The sequence below is a fragment of the Contarinia nasturtii genome, unplaced genomic scaffold, assembly GCF_009176525.2.
Source record: "Contarinia nasturtii isolate CC-2019 unplaced genomic scaffold, AAFC_CNas_1.1 Cnas_scaffold_285, whole genome shotgun sequence".
NCBI lineage: Eukaryota > Metazoa > Arthropoda > Insecta > Diptera > Cecidomyiidae > Contarinia > Contarinia nasturtii.
In genome coordinates, this window is record NW_022197640.1 from 1,870,519 (window position 1) to 1,895,463 (window position 24,945).

The 24,945-nt window shown below is 33.5% G+C and overlaps 1 protein-coding gene across 5 annotated transcripts in view; it reads left to right on the top strand.

Moving 5' to 3' along the window:
- Positions 1-24,945, top strand: part of LOC116337855 (polypyrimidine tract-binding protein 1) — a 198,072-nt gene that overhangs the window by 38,107 nt on the left and 135,020 nt on the right. Inside the window, exons 1-2 of one of the 5 annotated variants that reach the window (XM_031762795.1) lie at positions 866-1,285; positions 21,579-21,680. The exons of 3 other annotated variants lie outside the window; for them this stretch is intronic. The gene's annotated coding sequence lies outside the window, so the exon portion shown is untranslated. Of the gene's footprint in view, positions 1-865; positions 1,286-21,578; positions 21,681-24,945 lie in introns of those variants that run through there. One more of the 5 variants, XM_031762794.1, reaches the window with a different exon arrangement.

Sequence of the window (24,945 nt, forward strand, 5' to 3'; positions counted from 1 at the left end):
AGAGTACAAAAGAGAAAGAGAGACAGAGATAGAGAGGGAAAGATAGAGCGGGCCCTACAACAATTAGCAGAATTCAACGAAATATGGTTAGTTATGCTGAGCACAGCCATAATAAAACTGGAGAAGCGAGAAAAGAAGAAGCCGCATACAAAACTACGAATAACATTCAAAATAATACACATACACTAGCACAAAGTAATAATTTGTTAATAGGTAACGCATATAAGCCGATACTATTGAAATACATGGCACTGACATACCCGCACACACAAAATAGTCATGAACCGACCGACCGACAGAACGGCGGAATATATGTATGCATGAATACACAAAAAAAAACACACAAAAATCAAAAGTGTACGCTAACAAAGGACGGGACACAGTAGAAGAAAGAATAAAAAAAATGTAGATATAAAGAGTCTAAATACACAGAAGCAAGTGACGTGAAATAGTGCATACACACTCACAGAGCGGCAAGCGTGTATATCGTTGATTGTTAAGAAAACGATCGCGTGTATGAGTTTATAATTGAGCGTATGTACCGCGCGCTTCAAAGAAGCTGAACCACAGCGTAATATGCACGAATTGAAAAAAAAACATCAAGCACGTATCGAATTGATGTATACACAAAACTACGCTGTAACAAACCCTGTGTCAGCTATGAATTTCGATATATAGTGTGAGATATATAAGTAGAGAAAATACATGTGTGTGGTGGGCACACGAACACATTCACACAAGGTGCTCGCCTCTATACATGCAGGCCGACAATATACAGAGAGACGAACACGTTTCTTTCGCTTCTTGCTTATTGAAACTGAAAACAATATCAAAAGCATTTTAGTATAAACCTTCCGTTCGTCAGAATCACGGCGCATGTATGATCGTTTTATTTATCGTTTGTTGCGTTTTTTTTTGTTTTTGTTGTTTTCTGTCTCTCTAAACAATAATCAAGAACTGTGAATACACTTCAAGAAGACGAGCAACAAGTTTTTTTTTCTCAATTCTGTAGACAAATCAATGTTAATACCATACTTCTTTTGGACAATTTCTTATAGACTCATTTCTTTTCTCGTTCAAAATTCTTTTGTTCAAAAAAAAAAAATATATATATATTGTGCGTGAATCTTTGAATCGTTGTTGTCGTCGTAGTTCGCTTAGTGTTTTTTTTTTCGTTTCCGTTTGTTGTTATAAAACCGATTTTGTGCTCTATAGTTATCCAGTGGTGATCATTTGCGTGTACTATTTGTGATATATTTCAACGCTTCCACACTATCTCTATGCGGTAAATTTCAATTTAATTTACTTTAAATAGTAAATAGTTTAAACGACAACAGCATGGAATAATATGAGTGACAAAACGAATGAAATTTGGTGCATTTTTGAGTTGTTGAAGTCGATAAAATCGATTTTTATACATGTTGGTTCTATGATGATCACATTCGACCGATCACTTGAATGAAATACAAGAAGAGAAAGAAAAAAGTCTACGATTTTCGTCTTCCTTTTCCGTTGTTGGTGTTTTTTATTTTGTCTTCGTCGTAAAGTGAAGTTTTGAAAACAAAGCGCGTCTAGAACCGAATATGTGCCCATGATGACATCGCACTCAAATAAACTGAAATATCGTCATTTTATTGCTTTGATGTTAATCGCGTTAAAAGTTTTATGATACACAAAAATAAGCAACAGTCAAACAAATACAAAAAAAAAAAAAAATCTAGTGTGACACAGTGAGTTCGAACTGAGTGTTCTTTGAGAAAAATAATAATATAAATATTCGTAAATTTTAAATGAAAAAATAAGCATCAAAAATTTATATTTTCATTCAGTCGGTTACTTTGTTTCGTCAGCATATGGAAGTAATTTAAAGGCGTTTGTGAGTTTACGTTGATTTTCATCAATTCATTGATGGAATGTTTCGAATTTGAAATTATTTAACCATGTGTATGTGTGTGTGAGAGCGTGTGGAGTGAGTGACATCACATCGATGTGAATAGTGGTTGTTACTGTCATAAGAACTGTTAATTTGGTTTCTTTTTTCTTCATCTATCTCACAATATTGCGGAAATAATTTGCATCAGTACCGAAGAGGATACACATATCAATAAAGTCATGATCACCATTTTGGCCGATTAGAAATTGGCAAATTGAATATGAAACATTGTTCGATCGTGAAGTCACGTAATTCCAAGTAGAAAATTGCTATATGTATATAGCAATATGTACGTTGATATTCCGATTCCGATCCGTTGATGTCGAATATATCCAAGTTAGTTGCCGGGCATGAATGTATGTGTGTATGTGTATGTGCAATGCTGTAATGCTGTCTTTGTGTATAGTATAACAATCATGGTAGACAGGCGTATGCCGTTTGCATCAACGTATTATAATACCAGGAATCAATTTTTTATTGCGTCGTTTTGGCCTTCTTTTTGCTCGATATGCAGTTTGCCAGCAACATTTTATATACATATAAATATATACGTATATCTATTTATCTATCTATCTTTCTTCATTTCGTTGAGTGCGCTCTAGTGTTCGGTGTTTTGGTGTTATTATTGTTTTTTTTTTACCATTTGTTTGCTGCTCCGATGAATTTGAGAATACCAAATGGGAATTGAACGAGAAAAAAAGCAGCCAACAAGAAGAGAGTCAACAACGTGTAGAAATTGTTTTTGGTTTATAGTTGTGTTCGTATTCTGCCGTTTAGCACAAAACTTTGCATTTATAACATCGATTCGATTGGCAAAATAACGAATTTAAGCCTGAAGACGAATTTAAACCTGAATAAAAGAGAGGACCACAAAAAAAGAAAAAAATTGTAACGAAAAGAAGAGCGACTATGTTGCATGCTCACCAATGTTCGTTTGAACAAGATGATCGGTGAACGCACCGATTACAACAAAATCGACCTTTCGATTGTGCAGTGGAGAGAATGATGTTCGAAGTGCGTTTTACACGTGCATCGATTCTACATGATGATGGCCATTTCAACACTACCTCCACATCACATGCATTTAGAATATACTCTTTATTTTTCTCCAAATTCGTATTCAACGAATTCCAATGAGAAAGAGAGAGAGAGAGAACCCAAAACTCCTATCGAACGAAGAAGCGAATTGAAAATGATAGCATCAAGTGATGATGCAGATGCCAACAACGTTAGTGGAACGAGGAGCGGTATATTTACAAAAAAAAAAGAGAATAAAAATTACTAGCCTAACTTCATTTTTTTTTTCTCTTCCAATTCGTTGCATTCCTCTCTCAGTCAGCGGCATTTTTTTCTTTCTCTTCCATTCTGCGGTGCTATTGTGAATATATCACAAATTGTGCTTATGCTAATAGCGCCTGGGTTGGAAAGAAAGATTTATGAAAAATCACTTTTCCTTCTGCTCCTCGTCACACTTTTTTTTCTCTTTCTACTTGAGTTTGCATCGCTTCGCGCGTGTCGCATCCACACATAACTGATACAATTTTCGCATCAGTCTCTTACCAATGCTGAACAATATATAGATTTCCATAACATGAACTGAACATGCTTAACAGCTTTTGTACTTAGTAAAAGCCATCGGAGAATGAATGCATGGTAAATTGTGTGTTAAAGTGCTTGTTACATTTCGGTATAAATATTTTTCTACTTAATTAAATCGCTACCGTTTTGATGCGCTTTCTCTCTATCTCACCAAAACGAAACAAACAAATAAAAAAAAACACGTCTGCAACAAACAGAGCCTGCGGATTAAAGCAAGCGTACACAATAATTGGTGATCTGATGAAGAGACCGTGCAAATTCTATTCTTCGTTTCTGTCTAGTGAGACGGGGGTATAGAATAAAGATTTTTGAATTTCCTCTGCTTTAGATAGTTCATAATTTGTTGTTTTGTATTCACAAGAAAATATCATTGCAATGCGGTAATCTTCTGGTCATAATTTTTGCTTTAGGCGATTTGTATTTCAATCGTACGCATCTTTTCATATAACAGTGTGTGTGTGTGTGCATTTTACTGTCGCTGTGTTGCTTGTTCGTGGGATCGAAAACAATGACACTCACTATAATGAATGTCTTTTGAAACCGTCAAATGTTTAGAGATTCCGTTTGAACGAGAATGTCATGTCTCTGTTGAACGCATGGGCATGCCCGATCTTCCATCGTATGTGCATTCAATGTTTATGAATTATGTATGCTTCATACAAATCTCTGCATAAAAAGTAATAAAACCCATGACAAAGACAATTTTAATGCGACATATTTCTCTTTTATCGACACATTACGTTCTCTCGACACATCTATTTCTCTCTCCCGCTCTCTCTCTTGCCGTACGATTGAGTATGTTATCCACATCTAGGGGCTGCCTACTACGTCCCACTACACAAATATTATGCAAATCGTGTGCAGTTTAATGAATTCAAATTTATTTTAATACTGAAAATACTTTTGAGCATATTTTTGAATGAATCGATTGATCAACGAAAATTCGTCGAAAAGTATGCAACACTTTAATCTTAAGACGACAATCAACTTAAAACATTCAACAATGAAGCATTCATTTTTAAATATCCAAGAAGTGTGGCAACGTTTCAATGGATTCATTTTGAAGAGGTTCAAGTGGAGATTTTCAAACGGATCTATTGCTTTTATTATAAATTTTGAAGTAATTTGACCTCCATTTAATAACCATATTTTTTTTCGTATTGAAATCTGTATGGCCAGTATCGTCTCTCTTGCATAAAATGAAACTCTTTGTCATTGATTTAATTGAAAAAGTCAACTAAACTCCTTTTATTTTATCTAATGTTTTCTGTTTTTTTTTTGTTGGTGCCAATAACGTCATATAACTAACAATGCTATTAAAGCCGAAAAGTCTTACCAAAAAAAAAATGTGTGATTAACATGAAATAAGTTCGTTGTTGTGAACAATATAGCAATACACAGTCACGACGACTCGATGACGAGAATTAGCGAGCGAAAAACACAGACAAGAGAGTGAACACTAAAAAAACACGCACACACACACACCGACGAAGAGTGAAAATATTTTCTTTATGCATCGTGCGAAATGTGTTCACCACATCGTGCACTATTGCCAAGCACTCCCCGATGTATATGCGGGGACACAATAATAATATGGTCAATGGTCATAAATTTATACAAAGATACATATTATAGTAGATGTAGAAGCGTATGTATATTAAAATATTGCTAAAGTGGCAGCAAACCGACCGCATGAAATGGAATAATATTTAATTTAATAAATATAAAAAAGGAAGACAAACGAATGCTGGTTGATGATGAGTTCATATGTGAATGATGTATTCCGACTATGTTCGTATATGAATTGTTGTATTCTTGTATTCATATTCATTTATTGAGCGCCAAAAAAAAAATTGAAGAATGAAAAATGATTATACATACACAAAAATGGAATGAAATCACAAAAACCATTTAGCACATGGTATGGTTGTATCGTTGAATGGGCAATGTGAACATGTGATTCGATATTTCTACAGTTAAAATTGGCTGTCTATTCGTGTCTTACTCGACCATTGTACATATTAATATCGAACAACAAAGTACGTACATAGTTTTACAAATTGTTAAGCTAAACAATTAACTATAAAATATGATGCGTTAATAAACTGTTAAATGTCAGGGTGTGTGTGTGTATGTGAGCGCGGGCGCACGACTGAAATCTGTTGGGTTTGATAGCGAAAGTGAGAACCAAAATTCGTTGAAGAATATTCGTTTTGCAATTTGATTTGTTGGGAACACATATGTACGCTGTGTGTAGACATACGAAACCTATTTATGAGCAATATTAACGAACAATAATGAAGTTTAATTTAGTTGAAAATGGATGTGCATATAATGTGAATACATCAGTATATTCAGTATCCGTCATTCAAAATGTGGCGGCCCAATGATCGAATTCACATATAGTGTGAGAGTATTCACATTTATTTACTCGTATTTCTTATTATTTCCGAATTAAATCAGCAATTTAACGAGGTTTGATGCTATGAATGCCAAGAGTTGAATGTGTGCGAGCAAGTAAGCGCTTGTGCGCACACGCTCGTCACCCTCAGAAATTAACTTGAAACCTCGAGCAAGTGCATTGTGCATTTTTGTGCTGAGAGAGCACAGAAATGAATTTTCAATGTTAAAATTGTGTGCATTGGAATTGGATTGTCGTGTATTGGAATCTTTTTTTATTTTATTTTATCGTTTTTTATGTAAATACTAGTAGTGGCTTATATTTGCTCATAGGCTGAACAGCGAAAAAAAGCGGCCATTTGACCTGTCACGCTTACTAAAATTCTCATGTTTATAACACAGTACTTTTAACATTATATCTGTGTATAGTCGTGTGTTTGTTATTTTCGTCTCTTTACAAGTATTTACTTATTTGTGTGTGTGTATGTTTGTGTTTTTTTCTTCTTTCGTTCATTTGGGCTTGATAAAAATGTGAGCGCGAATGTAAAATGAGAAATAATTCATTGTTTTATGCTTAAATAGCTAATTACAAGAGGCACTTTGATTAACACTAACCGAGAATGCAAAAATTTATTTAGCGTTGAACTTCAAGTCAGAGGCCGTATTCATTACTATAAATGTCTTAAATGCTTGGGTTCTATTTTGGCTATAAATTTGATTGGAAAGAAATCATTCCAAAGGTATCTGCATTAAATACAATAAAATAATAGGTCGTAGTTGTAAACGTCAACAATATTTAGTAGCTAGTAAGTGACGGCATCGACAACAATAACAAAAAAAAACAAATCATTGATAACTATTCAAAAGTGTTGTTTTTTTTTTCTTTGTTGTTGTTGATCGACTGTTGTTTGTGCGATTAAATCAGATCTGACTTGAAGGATGAGATGCGACTTTAACGAGATTTAAATACGTGAAAGAGAAAAAAAATTGCTTAATAAGCAAGATGTGCACAAAGACCCATTTAATGTAATAATAATTTTATGCTGTCGATCGTTTTTCTCGCGCAATTTGGTGTTTGACGTTTTGCTGCTTCGACAGACATATTAAAGTAAATGTAAACACGTAACCAGCCCCGGATCACATGCAACCATGAGTCGCGTTTGCTGCTTGCGACTCTTGATATGCAAAGACGACATTGACTTTTGCTTGTACTGTCATTATTTATTTTTGCCGACGATTTTTCTAATGGACGTTTTTTTTCCACTTGGTTTTGTAAATAAAAATTACTCAATGGTGATTCGATCGATTAAAAATGACAAGCATTGTACAGCAAATATGTGTAGAGTGTGTGTATTGCATTTTATTTGGGCCGGTTGAACATGCGTGCGTGCAGTTGTAATTATAATTGTAAGTGCCTTAAAAATCGGTCATGAAATTCCGTAATTTTCGGGTCATTCGGATTTTATATACACAATTTTTCTCCGGCTAATTAATTAAATAAGAAACGGATTTTGGATTCTCACCCGTTGTAAATGGTTTTGAAGACGGATGAGCAATTCTGGGTGTGTGTGTATGTGTAATTTAACATTTATAATTTTATTTATTTTTCACACACGAACATGAACATATAGAAGAAGTGGGGACAACGACCACTATTGTTATTCCGAAATGATTCGGAAATTCAATGTCATGTTTATTAAGTTGGCTGATCTTTTTGTTACTAGACAGTCTCTCATGTCGTTCTCTTTGGTATCTTAATTTATATTTGGAAAAATTGACGCGAAGTGATCGTCGAACATTTGCTAATGGACATTCGAGACTCGAATTTCGAGTGTTGATTCGTAATTGTAATCTGTAGTTTTTGTTGTTCATTTAAATTATGAATATTCAATGAGCGATTGGCCATAAAAACTACAATAAATTGTGAACATTCGCAAATCTCAATTTAATGTTATGTTCACTTCTTCTTCTTCTTCTTTTTATTATTATTGTCATCATTTTTGTCCATCTTGAATCGATGGATCGTGCTACCGTCAATCGCGTTTCGTTGATTTATTTATGGCTAATTTCATACTTTTCTCTGATATTCAATTCATAAAAAAATAAAATCAAATTTAATAATGTGCTACTAAAAATGCATTATTTATTCCCTATAAAGAAATATGTGGGTCTTTTTTACGTATTCTGACATTTAACATGTCTAAAAAATCAATGATAATAATAAGTCACGTTAGAAATATAAATCATAATTTAAAATATTGAAATGTCAAAAATCAAAGAACCGCATTTGAATATTTTTTTTATACCGAAGTTTATCAAAACCGAGTGGATCTCGTGTGAAATCTGTGATTCCAAATTAAAATTCAGTCATTCATTTCTAGGTTCATTTTGTATCTAACGACAAGATGAGCTAAATTAGGTATTTATCAATTCAAAATGACTTCAGTCATCGAACGAAGTTCAGGGTTATTATAATATCCAAATGGTCCAATATATTACTAAATACAATTTGCGATTTATGAAATATATTATATCATTTTATAGATTGGACAGTATTCGTATAAAATTCGACATCATCAGAAAGTTCATAATTCAAAACGTTCACAAAATATTACAAAAATTCATATTGCAATGGAAAGATATTTTAAATCCCAGAGAGATGCATAAATATAGTTCAGTAAATCTCTTTCCAGTATGCAAAAATTAAATAAATTGATAAAAATATAAAGGATTTTTAAAATATTATACATTCTTTTACCTCAATATCTTGCTACAGTATAACGATTCCATAGCCAGCAGCAAAGTTATATGATAGTTTTTCGTCCATTAAATACACTTGCTCGGCTTCAGATTTGTATTTTGAGTATTAGACAATGCAAACAATGTCTCGAATAAAAAAAAGTGTTTAATATTCGCAAAATATTAGACAAAAAACATGGAGTCCACTTTTCAAGCACCCAAAATAAATCGATAGGCTATTTATTTTATAATGACGAAATGATTGTTCGTTGATATCCTAATAAAAATTTCATAAACAATCAGGTGGCATAGATGTCAATTATGGATATTGTTTTTACTTTTCATAATTGCTGTCATTGTCGTGAAATGTTATGCAAATTGGACAAATAATTGAAAAATGTAGTGCATTTTGCATAACTTTATGTGGCCAATTAAATGAAGAGGAAAAGCATTTCGTTTACATAGAAAAGAACTTATAATAAATACGAAATAGCTCAAAATGTGAACGCATGTTTTGTTCGGAAAAAATCTTGATATTTGCCATTATGAATAGAGATTTAGTAGGTTGGGGATTTATTTGAAGTCTAAAATAGTATAAATTTGCACACACTTCATTTTAATGAAATCGGTGAGTGTGCGTATGCGACCAACTCCCAGTCAACAGTGTGTGCTATCTCAATTTTTGGTTGTGAATTATTCGAATGTTCACTGATATCATTCGAAACAGTGGGCGCTTTGATTTCATACGATTTGGATATATTTGTTTAGGTTGATAAACAATATCTAAACAAATACACATGTATACAAGGTGACAATATTGGCATAAAAAAAGAACAAAGACATTAATACCTGATAACATGTTTAAATCGGTTGTACCGATTTTCCAACAATGGAACCGCCTTTTAGCCATTACATTTCTAATACCTGTTGACAACAAGCTTTCTCTAATTCCATTAACACAGTTAATTAATTAGATAGTTTTCATGTTATAAGTCACTTAAGTTAAGCTGGGCTTAGTAAAATTTCGCTCAATTTCGTCGTCAAAAACAAACTAAAAATGGTTTTTTTTATTCCTTAAATTTGTATTTGTAATAATCAAATATTAAAAATGAGGAAAAATTCATTTCAAATTGTATCCGCATAGCATAAATAAATATATTTTTCAATAATTGTTATGCAATCAATGAAAAATGGTAATGGTTCAATTTTGTTGAACCAGATGATAGACAGGAAAATATTATCCATTCCACATTTGCTCATGTCGTTTTATTCCATTTTCCATCGTGTTGATTTGCAAATGCGTATATGTTACATTATACAATGCCGTTTAATGATAAACGGTTTGATTGCCGAAAAAAAAAAACGGTATGTGTACACATGCATATGTACGGAAAATTGAACAAATTCGCGAGAAACAAATAAATACAAAGACGAGATATGGTAAATAAAATAGAAAATTACCTTTTGACATTGTCACCTGCAGGCGAAATGTGTCTTTCAGGCTATTAAAATTGCGACAACACACACATGCACATCATACAGAAATGCTATAAAAAGCGGTCGTAACATCTCAAAAGCAGAGACACCAGCACGTGTTTTGTGGTGCTTTTTCACTACATAACTCTACCCAATACTCTCTCGCTCACTCTTTGCTTGCTTATTTTCTCTTTCTCTATTTTCGTCGTTTCATTTTGTATGTGTGTGTGTATGTACCTTTAATGCTCGTATGCGTGCTGTAAAGTCTCTATAATGCAGAGGGTCGTAACAGGAAAATTAGACGTATCCTGTAAGTGATATGATATGAGTATCGTTTTAACCGACTTTTCTAGTTACACATTCATAATGAATACGTGTCACATGTCACACATGCCTTTTTCCACATTGAATTTATCCCCTTTCTCTTTCAACTCACTTCTTCGATCTCCATCTTATAGATTTTTCTTTTTCAATTGCTTCTCTCGGTCGCTTTCCTCCAATTTTCTTTTCAATTTGAGTTTTCAATGTTCGATTTCTTTACCATTTTATTCATTCGTCTTGCATCGATCTGATTTTTGTGTACTGATCCCTAGGTTCATCTTGACAATCAGAATAAGTGTGGGCGCACGCATTTTCCTCCAATTCACAATTCGATATTCTATCCTTTGTTGTTTGTTTCATTCCATGTTTCCGTTTCAGCTGTGCAACACTGCGCCGCGCACACCATGCTGCCAGCATTTATTGTGTGCTGTTTGCCATTTGCACAGAAATACCTATTCTATGTGTATTTATTTTTATTTATTTGATTTCGGCATTAGAACAAGAACAAAAAAAATGTATCGTCAATGCGATATTACATTATGGCATGAATGATAGAAGGAATTTGGATGCCAAAATACGGACAAAAATTGAAAACACATGTGTCACATTACAGTGAGATAGAATGAGAGAGCGGAAAAAAATCGAAAAGAAAAGAGCCACAGGAAAAAAAACCCGAAAACCGCGCGAAGAAATAACAATGAAAGGATAAAAAAAAATCGGCAAAAGAATGTCAAACATCTTAAACGGTGTATATTATATGAGCGCGCGAGAGAGCAGTATGGCACGCAGATTTACCAAAACGCACATGAATAAAATGGTGCGATGCTGTTACATCCGAATAGACAGAGTAAAAAGATGAATAAAATAAGCCCTATCATTTCAAAATAATATTTGACAAAAGAAATTGCCTTTGAAACATTTTATACGAAATCATCGTGTTGTGTTTTTGGTTACATGTTGGGCGTGTGTGTTCATCTCCTTCATCTTGTGATTCTTCCTCTTTGAAACTCGTCGACAACCAAACCAAACCAAACCGAACCGAATCAAATAAATGGTGCCATGTACTTTCAATGTGCTGAATATCTGTGCAACATGATTCTTTCCGCAATTTGAATGCGTAATTGCCCAGACAGCGTTATAAAATCGCACAAATATTATACGTATGTAGATAAACTCCAACAACGAGTTGGATGCTATAGCATCAGCATGCATGTTATTCGCTTGTCTGTTGCCCGTTTTCAGCTGTTTGGCGTGAAATGCGAAACATTCATTTGCTCGAATCGAGCGATTTTTGGTGTTTTGCGCGCCGCATACACTCATTTTATTTGCTATTTATGCCAGAAAATTATTATTATTATAATAATTCTTATAAATATATAGAAATACTTATGAGCAATGGCACACACACACACACACGCGAGCGCGTAAACCTACAAAGTGAAAAAATAGAACCGCGCGCACGTTTGACGTATTTTTGTGACTTTATTTGGTACTATTTGTACCATGCACTAAAAACCGAAATGAAGAATTTGAAGAAAAACACTGATTTTGTGTTATTTGAATCGCACATTTACGCATCAAAAACTCCATTTTCGTGTACACCATTTCCAATGCATCACTTTTTACATGTACGCACAATTACCTTTATTGCTTGATAAAGTAAACATAGCGCCTGAGACTTATTTCGTTTATTTGTGTCTCATTCATTTGCTTACAAATCCAATGGCAAACGGCTTCCTGCATCTTTTGTTGGGCCGCATTCCGAATGCGTGTCCCAGTTTTTTGCAAGGCTTTCGCGCTCATCAAATTATCTTGGATTTTTCCCGCATTTTTCGCATGTGTATTTTTCCAAGTAAAATCTCGTTATTTATTTATTTATTACATTGAAAATAAATTCGATTCCCAAATAAATTTCATTTACACATTTATAGAAACAATAGGCATTTGGAGACACAGTGTGCTGCAAAACAGCGTATGCACATATAAGTGATGGCAAATAACACACACACAAGACATCGAATTGAATTGTATGTTCCATTTCATGTGGAAAACAAAAGACGCGTCGGCATCATGTACAGTTGCTTTGCATACTGGGTATCAAAATGAAGGAGTTAGTTTGATTTGTGATAATTTCTAGCGTTTTTTTTAAATATATGGGGCACGATGTGTGTGATACGTGCAATACATTTTGTAGAAAAAGGAGTTTATGAAGAAAATATAAATTGCTCAGCTGAACCAATAATGAAATCAGAGTGTGACGACAGTTCATGTTATTTTGGTATTTAAATGTTAAATATTTCATACTTTAATGTGTACATTTCAAACATACATATACATGCATGGGACCGCTGTGAGTAATCGTGTCTTGAAAGCAAGCGCATGGTATTTGTGAATTAGCCGAACGTGAAAAGTGTGTTCAGAGTTTTTCACTTTGTTTATGCGTCGCTCTTTTACTTTATCATTTCTCAACGGGCGTGTGCGTGTGTGTGTGTATGTGCGTGTGAAGTATTACTGATTCAGAAAATCTTAATTAGCCGCAACAGTGACAGTAATTACATTATTTACATTAATCCATTGATGTACGAAGCACGAAAAAGGGAGACTCTAAACAGTATATTATTTCTCATTTAATACTGATATTTTTGCGACAGTGGTTTCTATATATGTTAACTTGAAACAGTAACCAAAATTGTGTTTCTATTGAGCATTTTTGGTAGGAATTTGATTTTTTTGCCTATTTTTATCGTTAATAGAAGTTTATTTTATGTATGTATGTGTTGTGGCAAAAAAGCACGATTCACACGATGAAATGCACACAAACACAGATGCGCCGCAATTTTCCCAATGTAATGTTCCAATTGAAAGTCGAAACGCGTTCATTTGCTTTTTTTTTCTTGCAGTTTACTTTGCCACTAGACACAACTCATTCGAATGACGAACATATCAACTTTAACGAATGCGATGTACCGCACTATGATGTGTTGATGCTGTTTAGTTTATTAACTTTTGAACATAATTAATTCCCGTTGAATTATAGATGTGATACATGTTATATCTACCTCAGTCACATTCGCACTCGGTGTCTGTCTCTTGTGTTCGTCTAGCTCGCATTTTCGTTATGCAAAAGCAAAGATCTTTATTACGCCGGTGATTTCGCATAGTTATCATGTCAGCGAGACAAAGGCCCTCTTTTTCTCGACTAAAACATACACACACATCGGCTTTGCCAGCAAGTGCAGCACCAAACCGAAATCTAATCAGAATAGTGCGGCACAAAATATACGGGAGAAATAACATATTTTGAATCATTTTCTTAAACGGTTGTTAAAATAAATCGCGTCTCGTCGCCGTCGTTGTTGTGGCATCGCAAGCCGACTTTTGCACATTTTTCATTGTTATAGAGTTGAATTTGTATAAAAGTGTTCAATATCTATGTATATTGCCACAAAATTTTCATTCTGCCCACCAATTCAAAGTCATTATGTTTCATTTTCATGATGTATGTATTGCGGTATTCAAAATGTTGTCGGTCTCTTTCTCTCAAGATATCAACTTATTACCCACATTATTTATCTCAAAACAATTAACTGGAAATTATATTGAATTGTAATTGAATTTGCTTAACTCTGACGACCCGTGTGTGCCATTGTGCGCAATTCATTGCAAATCTACTCACCTAGCTAACCAGTCAAATTGAAAAACCACAACGACTGTTCAAAGTACTTTCAAATGGTTTCGATAAAATGCAATTGTTTTCGTGCGGTATTCAAATCTATACACGCTAATTATATGCAATACGTGAGTGACTTGGTGAGTGAGCACACTTTAATTCTAGACCGAAAAGTGTTTTTTTTCTCTTTCGATTTGTTTCTGTTGTTGCTATTTCTGCTGCATTGCTGCTATTGGCACATTCACTTTTCTGGCAGATAACGTTTTGTGTTGAATAATAACGAAACGCACTTTCAAAATTTATAATCGAAAGTATGCGGGAATTCTTGGTGAATGTTGCTATAAATCGAACAGAATATTTAGACAAATTAATATATTCTTTACTAGTTTTGCTCGATCATTAAGCACAATTCATAATTCTAATGCGCAGATCACATTCTTACACGAATCATGATCATTTTCTAGTGTGAGAGTTTTTGAACTCTCTTTTTTATCTGCACAAATGATTGTTTTCACTATAATTTTCAATCATTTGTGATCCATTCAAGTCTTTGCAACATTTGGTCAATCGTGGTGATGTTGTTTTGATAGTAGCGGTGACCCGAGTAGAAAAAAATCAAATTCATTTTACTTGCAAAAACAAACACCTATTTGTGTCAACATTATATTTGTCAATTATGTTTCCACCATAATTTTCATTAATGTTCCGTACATTCTCGCGGCCCATAAATTGTTTGATAGTCGTATTTTTGATCCGATGCGGCTTAACTTAAATCGAGCGACCAAGAAATTAGAATATTACACATTTCGTCTTGATTAGGCGTTTAGCACATTTATTTATGATGGTATAATAAATAAAAGTGAGATTATTCACGAGCACGATTATAAATTTAGTTCGCCAACAAAATTTATGACATCAAAAATATGAACAACAACGAAAAAAGTCATCGTCTAATGTTTTTTCGGTTCTCCAATTTTTATCATGTATATCATTAATTATTTGATGAAAATGATTTATTTTTAGTCGTCAGTGTTCTATCCAAGTCCTGAGACACGCACATTGATTATTTTGTGTGTGTGTGTATGAACGATGCTCTTTGGTGTCTATATGAAATGAAATAGAAATTTTCGTGAAAAATCATGTACTTTTGCTTTCTCTCTCTCTCTCTCTCTCTCTCTCTCTCTCTTGGTCGGTTTTCGGTTGAACGTACTGACATTTAAGTTTGTGAAAGACGCCGTTTGTCCATTCACATTTTCAAATTTTGTATATATATATATCGAAACGGCTTGTTTAACACGAAAAGCACACACAAAAATATCAGTGTCATCACTGTAATTAATATACATATTACATATTATTTATTTGAAACCGAGAATGAGTTGCGGTGACTAAATTTTTGACACGGTTTGAATCATTGTCATTGTTTAGTTGCCCGATTTCGATGCGGACCATTTCTCATTTTGACATTTCTTTCGCTCCGCATCTTTCTCCTTCTCATTTTCTTAGTCGATGTATTTGAAAACATTACGAATGAACAATTTAAAACAGAAAAAAAGTACGTTCGCGACGAATGACATTAATTTGTTTATGACTTTGCAAAAATTCAAGCAGTTCATTGCTAATGACAAAAGATTTCTTCTTCCACATTGCAATGCTTTTTTCATGAAAAAAAAATCTTTCGGCGAATTGTCGTTAGGCATTTATACTGATTTCAACTGAAAATAAAATAAACATTTTCGTATAGTTAACGCGTTTTTCAGAAGTCTAAATATTTCAAACCTTTATTGCGAAATGAAACAAGTGCACAATTCAATTTTAACCAAAAATGTGTATTGCAATATATTGGCTACCTACAATTATGACTTTTCGGTCATTTATTTGAACGTGTTTAATACTATTTGTTTTTCACTTCTTGAAGTTTCTTTGCAAGACCTTGAAGATGATCAAAATAAATGATAGAAATGTCGGTTTTTTTAAAAATTAACTATGAACTGAAGAAGTCTGAAAATTATTCGAAAATGTGTGTGTTCGAATTGGTTCTGTTTCGCATTGAATCGGCAATTCAAAGTGTCAGCCGATCCAAAAAAGAAAATTTTCATTTTTCATTATTTCATTTTGTTTACATCGTTTCGACGATGATGAGTCGCGTTTGCAGCTCTTTCCACACAACCCAAATTGCCTGCATATTTTCGGAATTTTTCATTGAAAATTCAATGTTCTATTTTTAAGTGAGCATATAAGCGGCAATCTGTATCATTCCGCATCATTTATTGCTACTCAGATTTGTGAAAACCAATTATAATTTCATCAGAGTATTTGTAATTTAAGCATGAATGTGCCTGTGTGTTTGTGTGAGTGTGTCTGCGACTATCAATATTATTTTTCCGATTCTCTCTGTGTGTCAATGTGTTTGTGCATGTATATGTTTTTGTTGCCAGAGTCAACGATTTTCTCTACTATTATGTAGAAAATCGACCTAAATTCCATGTGCATACTCTCAAAATATGCTTCCACAACGAAAAAATTGAGAATCACAAATATTCAAAGCAAAGAAATGAACGTTCAAAAGAGTCCGTGATTTCTTTGCTATCCAGACTACAATCACCAATACAATCCGACACATGATTTCACACAACAACAATCCATAAATAAATACTAAAAAAAAATCAGAGAAGAAGGGAAAAAAACACACACAACATTTTCACACATGGTTCAATGTGTTATGATCAAACCGCTTGAAATTCAAATCGTTTTCAACTTGATATTCACAATTTGAAAATCGAAGCTCTTGAAATGCACTTTGATCGCTTTTACATTATACGCTCAGTTTTAAACACTTTATTAAACAGCTCAAACAGTTCATTTAAAGCGAAGATGTTCGCCTGGCGTTTTTGCCTTTATGCAAAAACGAGATGGAGATAGAGAAAAAAATGATGATGATTTAATGAGTTTGACGGCGTTGATCGTGCCCGTCGTGCACATGTTCGCTTTACCATTTGAAATATTTTCTGCGATGATACCTCACGGCTCAGATATTGAATCACACATGTGTATAATAGGAGTATTACTCAAAACAAGAATGTAAACAACACCGAATCAAAATTCGATTTTTGAGAAAGAAAAACACCGAAATCCAAACAAATCGACACTGTTTCTCAGCCTTTTTTATATGGTTGTCAAAGCATCATATCTATGCTTAAATATCGGAAACTTATTGTTTACTTTGATTCAAATCAAGTACCGAGCATATTGAAGAAAAATCGCATAAAATTCATTTTTTCTCCCATTCGATTTTAATTGTGATCGTTTGTTTATCTTTCTTTTTGAAATGGCATTCACGCAAAATTTACAACGGATACGATTGATTTAAACAAAAATAAAATGATAGAACCGAATTGTGAATTCAAATTCGAACAAAGTAGTTCACTTGAATGTAAATCGAGATGAAAAACAAAACTAATAACATCATATTATTTGAAATATTCACCAAATTGAAAAGCGATTAGGTTCATCGAGAATTGGATTGGAATATTAAACTATTCGATTTCAATCGCTGTAGAGTGTGTATGCGGTGTTGATTTTGCAAATACAAATCATCAGGCAACTATTAGGAAAAGTCAATGGATTTATTTTATTGGGTGTACAACATAAAATCCGTTGTTTTTTTTGTTCCTGAATTAAATCTATCTCTTTCAGTGATATTTTTTTAATTTGAGTGATTTTATGTATTTTATGTATCATCAGGCGTACTAACATAAAAATGAGCTGACTCACTCGTTATATGAAAAATTGACATCGTTCTTTGTGGCTTTTTCCAAAATATTCGGTAAAATAGCGGATTTCAACTTGTACACCCAATATATCGCACACAAGTTCAACATTGAACAAAATGCATTGGATTTATTCATTTGAGTATGCGAGAGGAGGAAAAGGAGAAAGAGATTTACATATTGCAAGTTTCAACAAATAAACAAATAGTTTGATTCTCCAGTTTGTTTGTTACTTGATTCGCTGTGATATTAGTTTTTGATTTACCGTTTGTTTGCGTTCATGTCCTTTGGCACAAAAGGAAATAGCTCACATCGGTCAATCATAACTTCAACATTGATATTTCATATTCTGCATAAAATGATATAATCTTCGATGGAATCGATCAACTTAATTATATAATACTCTTCGATAATTATTCCTACTTCGTTTGTTTTTGCAGAAATTAAATCGCAATAAAAGACTAATGATTTCCATCATTCTTTTATGCGTTTGCATCATTAATTAGAGTTTGTGTGCACTATTATGAAAATGTGACCATACATTCCGCCTCTGTATCCAGATTTGCGTATGAATGACATGAGATAAGGTTTTAGAAGAAAATAAAATTATTATAAAGCCTGAAATTCTTTTGTATAACAGTTAATTCTGTTTTGGTACCGTTATTTCAAGAGAAGTCTATCTTTTTTACATAATTCATTGTCACCGATTCGTAGCTTTAAATCACTCTTGAGTAGAGCGGCCCATTATGAACATTCTCTGTTTCTACCTCCACAACAATATGAGTTCTATGAGTGTATGAGAATGTAGTGTCAATATACAATGATTGCATAGCATATAGATTGCCTATCAGATCGCAAGAATGATTTAACATTTGGAAATCGTTCGTTTTATCTGAATGCGTTACCTTCTGTTGCTGTCGATGTATTGTTTTCAATAAGCATTTTTGTTTGGCTGCAAGAAATAAAATGCAACCATAAACTCAAACACAAACAAACGTTTCATGAAAAACAAACAAATAAAAAAAAAATCGTTGCTAAAATCAACGAAAAATCTATCATTGAATCGCTGGCAAATATTGTTTTTTGTATATTCTTATTATTAATATGACATTGTTGAGTGTGTTTTTTACAGCGTTGCTGCAATCATTCTTCTTCTCTTTTCTCAATTCGTTACTATGAATGCACCGGCACTTTTTATTTTTCTTCTTCTTCATTTTCTTTATTTGTTGCACGAAGCTTCTGTTTGGATGCACAAAATGCATGAATCTGTAGGAAAAATGACAACACACAACGGTTGCAATTCAGCTGCTTTGCAATACCGATTTCAATATTCACAACGACGATTCGTATTTTCACTCTTCAGTGGTATTAGCTCAAATATACATAGGTTTATATGTGTGTGTGTTTGTGTTTTAATGCATTCTGTTTCTTCTCGGTCGTTTGTTCATCTGTACTTGATAGTTTTTTTTTTTGTCTCTTTTCGGATTTGCACTATTTATTCAGATTGTGAGAGGTAAATAACGAAAAGTGCATAAAATAATTTGCACGACTTTTCTTTTGATATACAGATGAAGAGATCGCTGGATTGTAAAGTGTGAATGAAATTGCTAAGGGCAATAGTTGAAAGAGAAAAAATCATGAAGGGCGATTGAAATGTAGCGCGCACAAAATATGCGATTATTTTTCTTGTCTTCATCATCATCGTCGTCGTCGTCGTCATCATCGTCATCGCGTTTTTGTCGTTGTATATTTACATTTCTATTCTTATTGGATTGTCATTATCGTTCGCATTTAGAGAGATTTATTAATCTGAGCCTCTAGAACGTGTAACGGTATGCAACGAATCGAATTTATTCACGTGTAAAGTACATCTTTTTTTTTCTTCATTCTAGCACTCTGGGCACCAATTCATCTTCAAATGCAACGGTTCATATTTATTTATTATAAATAAAAGCATTTCCATGATGCTTCTTGCTTATTTTACATTTTAAAAACAAAAGATGGCGAAATAATGTTATAATTAGAAATGATATAAAATGCAGTTTGAAAACATTTTCAAAATGCTTATTTTGGAAAACAAACACGATAATTATGAAACCAGTTCATATTGCACGAAAAAATAAAATAAAATTCGTAATGGATTTTCTTCTTGGAGGCGTCCTTAAATTAAAATATTTACTCAAAATCGTGGCATTTTTATTTCGTTTTCATTGCCCTTGTTCGCATAATCTTACCGCCAAGTGCCCTCTAGATCACGCAAAATTCAGCTCCTTTCATTGGGCTTCGGCAGAAAGGCATGTTTCAATTGGGCCAGCATACTTCTATACAGAAGTATTAAAAATGGTATCAAGATGCTTAAAAAGGTCATTTCACTCCGCGTTTTTTATCTCTTTCTTGTCGTAGGTTGCGATGCGATTGGCATGCAAACAGAAAAAGAATTCATCACACAATTTTGTATCAACTTGACAAATTTCCGCAATCATATCTTTTTTCTCTCTCTCTCTCTCGCTCGCTCCTTTTTTATACCAAGAATTAAAGTCTTTGTTCAGTTAATCAGTGGCTACAATGGAAGAAATAATCCAGCAGAAAAAATCCAGCGATATATATACCTTTTTTTATATGAGTGCAATTTTTTGTCATGCGCTTCAGGTGCGACCGGGTGTAAAAGTTTTAGATGCATTTCGGGCCACTAAAAAGACAATGTAGGATATTTGCTAATCACTCACTTTTCTAATTGTAGGTTTGATGTTGTACTCTAAATGTAAATCTTTTAATTTGTAAAATGGCTTCAATAAATCTTATACGTCTGTTGTTTGCAGTTCTTTTTTTTTTATTCATTGTGAATAAGTTTCTTGGCTTCAATCCGAAAAAATATCCGAGTCATAATATGACTCTTTGTCTAATCCTCTAAAATTAGAAAAGAGAGCAAAACGGAAAGCAAGCCAAATTGCCATCATTGATATAACAATGTAAATAATACAATGAGTGTATGAGCTGTTGTCGTCATATGAATGATGTGTTTCAAGTAATTATAAGATTTGAACATTACCGTATTCAATGCTAAGGTGTCGTCGAACAAATAAATCCACAAAACATTGTATTTCATCCGTTGAAACAAAAGAGCGTTTAAATGTCTTTATATTTGTGAATGATACGATAACGTAATTCTTTCTGCTGTTCATTTTTTGAGAATCGTATGCCATAAGTTTTTCACAATCTTCGTTAACATTAATGCGCTAATTATTATTTCGTCTTCATTTTGTCTACATTCCAAATAAAATTCGCTAAAATGACACCATCGACCGTTCATTGAAGTTGAACAAAACAATGTGAGATAGACAGAGATGGAGTGAAAAAACGACGAAAAAAATGCGATGAAACAAATCGCATAAGAAGTGGGATTGAAAGAAGGACGGTTGCAGATAAAAAACAACAGCAACACATATTCATATATTTGTTAATATGATTTTGCGTCAACTAAACGATTTCACAGTTGCCGGTTATTTTGTTGAAATATTTTTTAGTGACATCATCCGCGTGTTTGCAAATGAACTAACAAACAAAAACCAATATTTTTAGATACAAAGATATTTTGAACTTGAATTAATATCGTTTTCTTTCTTTTTTATCTCTCCCCCCCCACTCCGTCTCTTCATCTATGAGTGAGCAGTTCAGAGCGGTTTTACGGCTGCATTTTTCATTGTGTGCCATATATAAATATCGTGCAGTGAGATAATAGTGTACTAGCGTAGCTATTCTAAATTTATCGCAGGTATGTTATCTCTAATTGATAGCCTAAGCGACAAAGGCTACTCGAATATTTTATATTATGGCACAAAAATGTTAGTGCATTCGAATGCTCATTTCCCACACACACACAAAAACACTCGTATTACTTGAACTGCTTTACTTTTCCATATACTCGTATGTTTGGTTCTTTGTCATTTATTCACTCATCCAATTTTGTTGTTTGCGGCCATTGAAAATGTTACTGTTATTTGTCGAGTTGGTACACAATATAACCGATCATACATCAAAATTGAAATCAATTTTCGACCAACGATATGCCATCATCATTCAGATTTATTGACTGCATCGATTATATTTGACAAAATGAAGTGGCCTCGTTTTGTTGACGAATTTTGATAATTTTGCAAAAGGCAAATATCCATATTTCATGATACTACCTCTTTATACAGATATTCGTTGGTGCTGGTGCCGCTGTTGCTGTTGCATCTATGTGTGTATTTGATTTGGTCATGATGTCGCGGCTCAACACGAAAATCGAATAAACCAAATAGATACCGAAAATATCCCGGCACGGAAATTGATTGTGGTCTCGAGAACGAAAAGCGCCACCCGGACACACACACACACATTTGTCATATTATGAAATGCATTGAAATAGATTCAACCCATAATTTTAATGACAAATCTAGAGAGTCGGATACGATTAGCATTGGGTGAAATAAAAAATGTTCGGCACACAGATAAAATGCTATATTCACATTGAATTGATGCACACATGTGCACATGGTCGTGTATGCAATTGCTTCACATGAAATATTAATTATCCATACGATTACTATTAAGATAAATGCATATTTATTTTGGGAATGAATTATGGCAACAAACGGTGAATTCGTTTCTCTCGGTTTTGTTGTTGGTGCTGCTGTTGTTGCCACTGTTGTGGTGTGCCTGTCTGTCCGTTCGTCGATTTTTGGTTTTGGTATGCTGTTATGCATATGCCAGTTTTGTATGCCATTTAAGCGTCAATGATGTGAAAAATCTTGCTTAATTTATTGGAAATACTGAAAAGCACGCAATGAAATACCAAAAATAAATGAACAAAATACACATACACACACACACACACACACACAACATTCATACAATATTTAAAAAGATGCAAACTACATGTAAATCATCCGAAAAGCCAAGTATTTCACATTGCGTTGTTTCATCAGAATAAATTTGATGATAGAATAATTCATAAATTTACCGTGCGAATGAATGAATGGTAAGCACAGCCACAACGTAGATCAAATAAAGAGTATGTTTGCAAAGGATCGCTTATACAGCGATACGCTTAACAAATACAACCCAAAATTAATAAATTAGTCAGATTTTCTGACACTAATTGCAGAGAAAACGGCGCCAAAAAATTAGAAATATTATGAATCGCATATGCTGCGAAGTGAATCAAACCAACTGACACACACGAAAATATACGAGAGTGTCGATTGAAGTTGATTTAACTTTTATGTGTCAATTTTTGTCATTATTCTTCTTGCAGTGTTTCGTTTGTTCGGCGTGCTTCATTTTTATTTTTCATCTTCATTTTCCTTTCAAATAAAATACATACATAAATGTATATGTATATCGATATAATCTGTAATCGGACGAAATGTCATTATGATATGGGTAAAAATAACAAGTGGCATATCAGATGTGACACGATGTCGAAGAACAAATGAAGTGCATGCTTTCCGTACTGGCCGTATGGTTTGAGATGCTTCGTCTGACTTGACTTATTTATCATTTGTTTTTCATCTTTCACTTTAAGTACTTGACTATAAATGTGTGCGTTATTGTTTCGTTCGTTTTTCTCATTCTTGGTTTAATATACATATAAATACACGTGAGCGCTCATACCCACTAAATATGTAACATATTTATATACGGGGGCTAATCTGTAGCATTCATGTGTAAAAATTGCGCGCACGCAACACACTACCGGATCGTTTACATCGACGTCTGTCAACTGACTAATATGTTTCTTAACGATGTTGTCGTATTTTTTTCCCACATTTCCTGTCATGTTGTGAAATATAACATTTAAATAGTTGCAATAAACTGAAATCGACACATTTCAAACGAAATCCAAATGTCTAGCATGAAAACAAACGGGTCGGGGCGAGAAAACATGAAGTACACGTAATAAGAGCGTAAAAATGTCATTGGTCTTCTTCTTTTTTTTGTTCGTTGGAAACGAAGGCGAACAGAAAAAAAAAATGAGGAAGCATTTAAGTATAAACAAATGAAAAAAGTTTCAAGTTCTAGAGATAGATTACTTTCGATGCTCTTTTCAACGGTTTATAGATCATGGTTATCTTTCTTATTCCTTTTTCTCTATTTCTATCTTTGTCTGTTTCTAAGTAACTGTTTACCTGTTTCATTCCAAAAAGCTGTTTTATGTTTACGAATTTCGTAGCGCTGAAACAAAGTGTAAGCTCGGTTGGGATGAGATCTTGCAATAAAATGACGCACAGGAAATCGATTTTGCTCACTATCAAACGACCTGAAATAGAATGGATGCCGATGTGCCATTTTCTTTGGCTTTTTGAACTGTTCCCATTCTCTCTCCCTTCTTTATTCTATGATCTCGAGAGAGAAATAGTCATTGACTTGCAACGGAAAACTGAAATCTAAATGGTATTATTTTCGCTGACGAACGAAACCAATTTACGTGAATTTAACTATGAAAATCCATGGTAATTTTCCGAATTATATTTTACCGTTCCATGTATCGTTTCATTTTCCAAAAGGTATTCTTGCAATTTCCTTTCGTTTTCAAAATAACATTCGACTATTCAGGAAGTTGAAGCGAAATACACTGAAATACAGTTGCATGCGTGTATCGAAATTGCGAGCAGATTCCAATTGGAAGTGAATTTATTCACGTGATTTTTGGCCAGTTGGCCAATTAGAATGAACTTTGTATTTATATCGAATTTCATTTATTGCATGTTGGAAGTAAAAAAGCATGCTCGGAATTTAATGTCTGTCAAAAAACGACCAAGAGCAAATGGGCAAGCCAAGCGAGAGCACAATGAGAGTAATTTATTGCAGTTTACCTTTTCGCGTAATAAATGCCTTTAACGAGAGAATGAGCATTTTTGTTGAAGTTTTTTTTTTTTTTCATTTGAGAGAAATGAACTTCATTCCGAAAACATCGGTAGGTATGATGTAGACCAACAATCTATTTAGCAATAGAATGAAATGCTCGAATGAAAAAAAAATAGAAAAATGGCGAA